The sequence below is a fragment of the Lygodium microphyllum genome, chromosome 13 (assembly GCF_053477565.2).
Source record: "Lygodium microphyllum isolate KBCC chromosome 13, Lygodium_microphyllum_v1.1.10, whole genome shotgun sequence".
In the NCBI taxonomy this organism is placed as follows: Eukaryota; Viridiplantae; Streptophyta; class Polypodiopsida; order Schizaeales; family Lygodiaceae; genus Lygodium; species Lygodium microphyllum.
Window position 1 is genome coordinate 30,593,376 of NC_141147.1, and position 10,476 is coordinate 30,603,851.

The following is a 10,476-nucleotide window of genomic DNA, read 5'->3' on the forward strand; positions in this document are numbered from 1 at the left end:
GTAGTGATTGTCCTATATGTGGACGACCTTCTTATTACAGGTGACTATGAAGATATGATCAACCAAACTCGAAAGGCTTTGAGTTCTGAGTTTGAAATGACAGGCTTAGGCTTGCTGCACTATTGTTTGGGGATTGAAGTCTGGCAAGAGCCAGGAAAGATCTTCATCTCTCAGAAGAAGTATGCATGGGAGATCTTGAAGGCATTTGGCATGACCGAGTGCAAGGAGATAGCTACACCTATGGAGGTGAATGCAAAGTTATCCGTCGAGGATACATCAGCACTAGCAGACATTGGGAGGTATAGGAGGTTCTGATCTACTTGTGTAACACCAGACCAGATATTAGTTTTGCTGTTGGTGTTTTGAGCAGGTTCTCAAACAAACCTCATGAGAGTCATTGGAAGGCTGGGATGCGGGTGCTCAGATACTTGAAGAAAACTCTTGACTATGGTATCACATACAGTTTCGAAACTTCTCTTGTGGGGAACTATGACTCAGATTGGGCAGGAGACAGTGATTCCAGGAAGTCAGTTTCTGGTTATTGTTTCTCTTTGGGTTCAGGAATTTTCTATTGGATTAGTAAGAAGCAGCCAACAGTGGCATTGTCTTCTACCGAAGCGGAGTACAAGGTAGCTTGTTTTGCTGCATGTGAAGCAGTATGGTTGAGAAGGATTCTATGGCATATGGGAGTGTAGGATGAAGAACCAACTGTGCTGAGATGTGACAATCAAAGTTGCATCTCCATTGCCAAAAATCCAGTGTTTCATGCATGCACCAAACATATAGAGATCCAGTATCACTATGTGCGTGATTTGATGGAGGATGGGATAGTGGAACTGGTCTATTGTCCAACAGAGGACAATGGAGCAGATATCTTCACCAAAGCACTTACGAAGGATCTGCTTCAAGTTCATCTTCAGAGACTCGGCATTGGGCCGAGGAGATAGTTCACCTATGGGTGGACATTGAGGGGGGGTATTAGATATGACAATGCCCCACCCTCATTAGGTGCTACCAATGATCCATGGTGCTCAAAGTTGTAAGGCCCCCATTATGAGGAGAAGCCAAATGTGAGCCCAGACATTGGTTGAGTGCTGACTTGTATATCAGATGAGGTCTATGTGATCGGATGGCAAAAAGGTGACCATTGTGAGTCTAATCTTTGGGTTAGACGGAGTGGTTAAGCTGGTTGCAACTCGAGGCACATTGCATCGAGTTGCAGGGTAAGGGAGTTAAAAGGGGCCCCTATTGTGGGGTCCGGGGGTGGCGGAAGCGGCCCCTAGCTGGGGGGTCCCGGGGGGGCCAGCGGCCCCCCTGGCGGGGGTCCGAGGGCAGCGCCCCCGGCCCGATGGTAAAGGGAATATTCCCTGGTCGACTAGTGGAGGCTCATATGGTAGGTCGGCCTAACGACCTTCGCGGGCTATAAAAGCTAAACCCCTTCGCAGCCATCTCTCACTCATCTTTCACCTAGTCAGAGTTGTTGTTCCAGCTAGCCTTAAGCTCTTCACCTATCTTCTGTCTAGATCGCCATCTAAGCTTCACACAGTGGAAGCGCACGGGTGGACAGAGCCATCTTTGTATCGGTTATTTGGAGTTAAAGAATTTATTGATTCTCCTCTTATCTGTTGTGTACTCTCTATCTCTTTCTCAGATTCCGTTCGCTGCACCGTGTAATATTTTACATTAAGCTCCTTGTTGCTAAAAACTGTCGTTAATCTTATCCACAATTTGTGCTTTGTGCTTTCTAGTGCTCAATGTGGAAGTAAGCTTTTCCCTTCCTTGTAGTGCACCCTAGGTGATGAAATCAGAAGGTGAGGTGAGGATGCACTAAATGCTTGATGTAGGCTCCACCCCACTGCCTATGGTTGTGGCCTAATGTGGCTTTTGGTGCAGGTCCTAGCCAATCTAAAGTCTCATAGAAAGACCATGTTGCATTCCCTATCCTGCTTCAGGGTTGGTTAGTTGGTTGGCTGGTCGTCGAACGTCACGTCCAATTCCAAATTATGTTCGACCTGTGTCTAGCTATTCAGGGTGAATCTTCAGTCACCTTGTCTAGTCTCTAACTTCCAAGATCAAACTGGGTTCCCTGGGGGGTAAGAGATGTAACCAGGGTACCTAGGATTGTGACCTAGGTGAACCACCTTCTATTCAAGCTCTGGTGCTCTAGTCTGATTCTGGGAATCGGACGAGTTGGTCCGATTCTGGGAATCGGATAGGGCGGGTCCAGTCTTACTTTGGTCCGGCTTCCCTTAGTTGGACGGGGATGGTTCGACCACTGCAATGGGTTGAGTGGCTCAAGTCTGGGACTCAGACACGTGGCCCAAATTGGTGGGCTCGTCGGATTATAGGAGTCGGATTCAACTGGTCTGATTATGGGAATTGAATGGTCCAACTCTCAAAATCGGACAGTCTGATTCTAATTCGATTCTAGGAATCGGACGGACTGGTTGGACGGCGCAGCTAATGGCCCGCAAGTTGCACACAGCGCCTTTAGGTCAATGCCTACTCTATCAAATCGTGCCGCACTTTCCGAATCAATGCAAGCAACAGAGGGAAACTTCTGGCATACCTCGAAGCAATGGGGCGCTCGATCGGTTAGCACTTCACGATCTCCCACAGCTCTCTCGCTCTCTCCCCGGCTCTCAGGCTCACAGTCGTCTCAGAAAATAGGGTGTCAAATGTGGGTACCCTAGTCTGCTAGGCCCCCTATTACCTCCCTCAGTCTGCTATAGACTCAGAGACTAATCTCATACACTCCACTAGCCAGATGTCTGAATCTGCCCCCCAACTTCCATGTCTCCAATAGCAGCAGAACCCTTCTCTTCCCTTCTTTTTCCTGTCCTACCCTTAACCTATTGCAACAAAAATCAGAAATAGAAATAAAGACATGTGGTCCTACTCTACATTCAGCAGCAAATCAAAATACTTACTTCCTCCAGGGATTAAAACCTCCTAATCCTTCTAACTATCTCGAGCACTGGTTCAGGCTTCAAACCCTACTGCCATGCTTAATATGATGCGTGTGGCACTCAAGGCTTGATTCCGTAGGTCCCGGCAACAGAACCAAAATGTAGGGGAGCTAGGGAGCTCTACATCAAGACCTACGGACCGCTTATTGATCAAGCGTTTCAAGCCGAGCGGCCATGGCTACCTCTCACATAGTCGATGCACAATGCCTACCTTGTGGGTTGATCGAGTTCCCTCCTCTCTCTCTCTCACTCCGATAGCTCCACGATCCTTGTGGCAAGTTCAAGCAACCTCAATCCCTCTCCATCAAGCTCCATCCTCCATAGCCGCATGAGACGAAAGAAGAGAAGAAGGGAAGGAAAGATGAAGAGAGAAGATTGGGAGCTTCTTCTCCACGATCCCTCACTCTCACACACTCACTCCCTCACTCCCTCAATCCCTCACTCGAGCACAAGAAAGAAGGTAAGAAGCAAGAGAAGAGGAAGAAGAAGCTTTAGCCACACCCAAGAATGAACTTCTCATTCACTTTTGAACCTTATATGCATGGCCTAATTTTTCGGCCGTCATCCCCACTTTTTTACATGGCCAGCCATTAGCCTAGGCCCTCTTTTCCTATTTCCCACCATTCTAACTTATCCGGTTCCCACTAATGCATATAATTTGCACAGGAATGAGCCCGGCGCTCTTTTTACAAGGGTTCGGGAGCGCCTTCATATTTAATGGCGCCCTTTTACTCTTTTCTTTTCTCGAGGCGACACTATCATTCAGATTTTTAGAGTCTGCCCCTCCATCCAGGACGCCTTTTCCTTCCTTTGTCCTGTGCCTTCTTGCTTGTCTCCTTCTTCCATTTTTCCCGCACTTCTGCTCCATTTTTCATTCTTCTGTGCTACAGTAAATAAAGATCTGAATGATGGAGTGAAGAAGAAGGTCCATAATCTCTTGATCACCTTCCAAAGCCACAAAAGATCTCGTCATCAAGAGAAGAAGCTTGAGAGTCATGAGAGATGCGGGAGCTACAAGAGCCTACAGAAACTCAAGCAGGAATTAACACCCCAGTCCCATGGCACTAAACCATGTTCTTCGATAAAATTATGACACAATACTAGTCATTGATAATTATTTTTTTTCTCCTTGGGAAAGGTTACTGTAAGAAGGTAAAAGTAGGATTTACACGATAAGCTCTTTGTATTGAAAGGAAAACTAGGACTATGATGGATGACCTTTATATGGTACATCTATGAGAATAGAAAAGATAGGAACTTGCATCCATAAAATGATAGATTTTGCATGGTTTTTTGCACACATAAAATAATAGGTTTTACTCACAAGGAATGATGAATGGAATTTAGGTTTTGTTACATGAAATAGTAGCTTTCATATTAGAGGTTTAGTCGCATGATAATTAACAAAGGGTAATAGGTTCCATGTTGAAATTTGCATGCATTGTCATGTATAGAGTTGCATGATGGAACTATATTTAAGCCACATCGCATATACTGAAAAGCAAGAAAAGATAGGGTCATGTTGGAGGTTGCATTGTAATGCATCCTATTACATAGAGGTTTGCTAAAGGCTTGATTTTTGCCATCAAACTTGGATCTTGTTCGCAATATCATAGAGAAACATATGAATGATATAGGTAAAATTCGTTATGTAGATTTATGTCAGGAATTTAAACAAAAATATGGCTTTTAGATTTCATACATAGAATAGGGGTCATGATACCCTTAGGACCCTACATGATTTGAAAAGGGGGGAATGCATATCTCAAGGAATGTGTTAATGCTTTAAGTGCTCCATGTGGAAGAGTGTTGAGTCTAATAAGAAAATTCTCCATAGTACCGCACTAAGAGAGATGGAAGGCATCCATGCATCCAAACTATATCCTGAAGGCCCAGGTGAAAAGTCTTTCATTGCCAAGTGTGTTAACTTTACTTGGTTAGAGAGAGATGAGTAAAGAACTGGAAGAATAAAAGGCTCTTGGATGGGTTACGAATAAGGCTTGTCTGTTGCCTTGGTTGACCAGTCAATGCTTTGAGTTAGGACTAAGTTACCACAAGGAAACGCCCAAGGAGAAGAGAGCTTCAAAAGAAGTTAAGAGGTCAAGTATAATTGTCTGCGAATTGTTTTATCAATCTTGCTGTAGACTATCGCAAATGGATACATTCCTAGCTTAATAGAAGCTGGTGACCTAACTCTAAATGGACTGTTGACCTAACTCTAAATGGATTGTTGACCTAGCTTAATAGAAGCTGGTGACCTAACTCTAAATGGATTGTTGACCCAAGTTATGCTTGGTTGTTTGAAAAGGGTATCTCATAGTGAATATTGACTGGTTATGTTGGTAAGAGGAGAGAATCTTACTAAGGATAGAAGGATCATAGGCAAGGTGATTGCTTGATGTGGTTTTGAATGTTAATCCAAGTTGTTTGTAATTGATAATTTCATGGCGGGGTCTATAAGGATAAATTGCCATGGTAACAAAAGGGATGTTTTCCCTAGTAAATGTTATTAGGATGGTTGCTTCAGCTGTGGATGATTTCCTGAAGGGTAATTAAGGAAGGATGGCACTAGCTACCCCCGCGAACCGCCAAACCCTAACCAAGGGGGTTATGAATCCATGCCAAAAATATGGACCGAATCCGCCGTGAGAGGTCTCTCCATGGAAATTACTTGGCGTAGGAGGACGCTTCGGTGCCAGGGCAGCTCTGGCCATAAATCCCAATGCCTCCGAACCCTACACAAGTGTTCTACCTAACTCAAGATGGGATCTCGAGGCCTTGATGCTAGTTACAAGGCAAAATCTTGGTAGGATAAACCTTTGGGTTTTTTATTATCGGGAAACAGAAGGATTTTTCTACGGAGGCAAAAAGGGACACTTAATTCTCCTGTATGGGCGGGAGACAAACATTAATCTGAAGATAAGTTAAGGAAGTGTTTGATCTTGTTTGATCTTGTCTTAGTGTCTGTGCCTTATGTTACGTAAAGGAACCTGTGATTAATGGGTTAATTAAGGAAGCTACTTTTATGTGTCAAACATAATGTGGTAGGTAATTAGATAACTAAAAAAACCTCTGAGGGAAGCGTGGTGGATGTGACCAATGGGTCTATCCTACGAAAGGGTGGTCTCGGTTAGCCGAGAGCTTTCCTCAAAGGAAATGTTAACAAGAAATGTTAGGAAAAGTCGGACCATGACCTTAGACAATGTTGATTCATACTGTTTTAGGGGACCGAAATGGGACTATGTCCTACGGACAGAGAGGTCGATCAATGCCCCCCTCTCATTTCCCATTCTCTTTGAACCAAGTGCGGTATGAGTCTACTTTGGTCCAGTTGTATCTGTGCAAAGTGGAGCAATTTTAGACCAATGCTAGAAGGTTCTTAGGAAGACCCGACTACGAGAAACACGGACTTCAGGTCGATCCTAGTGGGAACTGTCGGATACTTCCGCGCGGGGCTGACTCGGGAGGACCTAGATCGCAAACCATGTGACATTCCTTACGATTTCTACGCGGCGCTTTCTAGACTCTCTTCCCGATGGGCTGCTAAGACGTGTCTTGCGATTTGAGGAGCGAACACGTTACAGTTGGTATCAGAGCCAACCAACGAGATCCAAGGATTACAAGGGGACTTAATGGAGGAAAATAAAGGGAATAAGGGGATAGTCAAGGAAAGGTGAGTGGAATAGAGCAGTGTTTTCTATTGAAAACATTTCTTTACTCACTTATGGATGTTGGCTTGCAGAGTCACGAAGCATAGAGCAAGTTCTTGGTGTTCCAGGTCATGTTCATGACTGCAATGCGTGCTTCGAATTATCGTCAAAGGCTTGGCATGATGGATATTCTGGACCGCATCTATAATCCTTCACCCCTGTATGCAGAGTGGAGATGGACGGGAGACTCAGGAATATACTACATAGCAGCCCACGGACTCACGTACCTTCAAACCAATTTGAAGAGAATCAAGTGGATGGAGGGTTTAAGGATCGTGAAGCTGTTCATCTTTGTTGAAGCTAATGTAAACGCAGCTTTGCATGTTATCGGTTGGCAAATCAAGCAGAATAAGTATATCTATAAAGAGGTGACCCGGGTGATCTCTGGCGATAGGATCAAAGTGTTAGGGCGCTATGAGAAGAACGAGTATCAAAGGAAGGGATACCCCAAGCTTCCTATGACTTACCGTTTCCTGAAAATCCATGACCCCACTCCATATTACTATTCCGTCCCTGTAGCCCATTTTAACACCTTCCTATTCTCCCCAAACTGATGTATCAATCAGCTTGTCCTACTTATCCAAAATAAATGTACTCAAAGGGTTATGCCCTCATGAATAAATAAGACTTTTTACAATTGTATATCTTGATCGTAAATGTTAGCTAAGGTGTTAAGTGATTAAATCACTTGGCTAAAAGCTGTGATAGTCGTATTAACGTAATATGGAGAATGTTTGATAAGATGTTAACATAAAGAATCTTATTGTCCAGACGCAACCCCAAGCAAGGGAAGGACTGTTCAAGTCGACGTTGAGATCAGGATTGAGTCCATGGAGGACTATTTTGAGGCAGCAGGAACTGCACCTGCTAACCAAGCCATGCTCGCCAAACTTATGCTTACAGGCAAAGCGAGACTTTGGTGGAAACAGTGGTGCAGAAACCAAGCGATCTCAGGGGGAACAGTCACTTGGGATAAGCTTAAGGAAGCTGGGCGAGGGAGGTATCTGCCACCTGCCTTCCGCACATAAAAGTTGAATGAATTCTATGACTTGAAGCAGCTAGGATTATCCCTTGAAGCATATTATTCAGAGTTCATTTCACTCCTAAAGTATGCACCCCCAATGGATATGACACAACAAGTGTCAAAATTCTATGTCGCGTTGAATCCACCCATAAACACTCGATTGGGATCAATGCACCCAACGGACTTACAAGACGCATTACTCCGAGTGAATCCAATCATCCAAGAACATAAATCGGGCAATTGTAGCAAAGATGACTATGGAGATCAAGATAAGGGATGCCATACGTGCGGAGAGATAGGGCACATCCATAGGAGATGTCCCTATCGTCAATGCTTCCATTGTAATGAGCTAGGACACATCCAAGCAGATTGCCCCGATCTAAGTCCAGAAGACATTGAGCCCCCATGAAAACCAAGCTACACAGGTGCAATCTATGGATATGTAGGCGAATCAGATAAAGATGAATATCTAGAGCCCATTAAACTTTATTAGGAGGACTAAAATTCCTAGAAGCTTAATTGACATGTATTATAATTGAGAATAAATCCTACTCTTGTACCTATGGCTAATTCGAATAATATGAGTGCACTACTTGAAACATTAAGAGTAGCGTAGCAGATGCATGGTGGGTCTTAACCCATAGGTCATAAGCCCCACTAGTACTTGTCTTCCCCAGATTCTTCTTGAGATGAGGACATCTCGATTCCTCTAAGGGGGAGAGGATGTAATGTCCCCCCCCCCCCCCCAATGCCTCCCTCCATAAGAACCCCCCCTTTCAAAAATATTTTAAACTTTTTTACTCTCCCTCTCTCCCCCTACCGTGTGCATGGCGGGGAGAGAGAGTGTATGTGTGAGTAATGAGTGGGGGGGCATGCATCCACCAGGTGGGTGGCGGTAGACAGCCATCTTCTCCCCCCCAACCTTATAAGAGCCTCCCCCCTCCCTCCGTTTGGACAGGGCCCCCCTAGTCGTCCACTGGCACCATCAGACCCCCCTCGTCTTGGTCAGCAACGCGCCCCTCCCTAGTGGCCCTGGAGTACAGCATGCCCCCCCATAATTTCAACACCCCCCTGGCCGTGAAGAAGGATTGGGGAGAGATAGAAGGAGAAGAAGAAGTAGTAGAAGAAGACGGAGAGAGAGAGAGAAGGAGAAGAAGAAGAAGAAGTAGGGAGAGATAGAAGGAGAAGAGAAGAAGAAGAGGAAGAGGAAGGGAGAGAAAGAAGGAGAACAAGAGGGACAGAGAGAAGAAAGGAGGAGAGAAAGAGAGATGAAGATCTGAAGGATGGAGTGAAGAAGAAGGGCCATAATCTCTTGATCACCTTCCCAAAGCCGCGAAAGATCTCGTCATCAAGAGAAGAAGCTTGAGAGTCATCAGAGATGCAGGAGCTACGAGAGCCGATGGAAACTCAAGCAAGAATTAACACCCCAGACCCATGGCACTAAACCATGTTCTTCTATAAAATTATGACACAATACTAGTCATTGATAATTATTTTTTTTCTCCTTGGGAAAGGTTATTGTAAGAAGGTAAAATTAGGATTTACAAGATAAGCTCTTTGTATTGAAAGGAAAACTAGGACTATCATGAATGACCTTTATATGGTAAATCTATGGGAATAGAAAAGATAGGAGCTTACACACATAAAACGATAGATTTTGCATGGTTTTTTGCACACATAAAATAATAGGTTTTACTCACAAGGAATGATGAATGCAAGTTAGATTTTGTTACATGAAATAGTAGCTTTCATCTTAGAGGTTTAGTCACATGATAATTAACAAAGGGTAATAGGTTCCATGTTGAAATTTGCATGCATTGTCATGTATAAAGTTGCATGATGAAACTATATTTAAGCCACGTCACATATATTGAAAAGCAAGAAAATATAGGGTCGCATTGGAGGTTGCATTGTAATGCATCCTATTACATAGAGGTTTGCTAAAGGCTTGATTTTTGCCATCAAACTTGGATCTTTTTCACAATATCATAGAGAAACATAGGAATGATATAGGTAAAATTTGTTATGTAGATTTATGTTAGGAAGTTAAACAAAAATTTTGCTTTTAGATTTCATACATAGAATAGGGGTCATGATACCCTTATGACCCTACATGATTTGAAAAGGGGGGAATGCATATCTCAGGGAATGTGTTAAAGCTTTAAGTGCTCCATGTGGAAGAGTGTTGAGTCTAACAAGAAAATTCTGCATAGTACCGCACTAAGAGAGATGGAAGGCATCCATGCATCCAAACTATATCCTGAAGGCCCAGGTGAAAAGTCTTGCGTTGCCAAGTGTGTTAACTTTACTTGGTTAGAGAGAGATGAGTAAAGAATTGGAAGAATAAAAGGCTCCTGGATGGGTTGCGAATAAGGCTTGTCCGTTGCCTTGGTTGACCAGTCAATGCTTTGAGTTAGGACTAAGTTACCACAAGGAAACGCCCAAGGGAAAGAGAGCTTCAAAAGAAGTTAAGAGGTCAAGTATGATTGCCTGCGAATTGTTTCATCGATCTTGCTGTAGACTATCGCAAATGTATATGTTCCTAGCTTAATAGAAGCTAGTGACCTAACTCTAAATGGATTGTTGACCCAAGTTATGCTTGGTTGTTTGAAAATGGTATCTCCAAGTGAATATCGACTGGTTGTGTTGGTAAGAGGAGAGAATCTTACTAAGGATAGGAGGATCATAAGCAAGGTGATTGCTTGATGTGGTTTTGGATGTTAATCCAAGTTGTTTGTGATTGATAATTTCATGGCGGGGTCTATAAGGATAA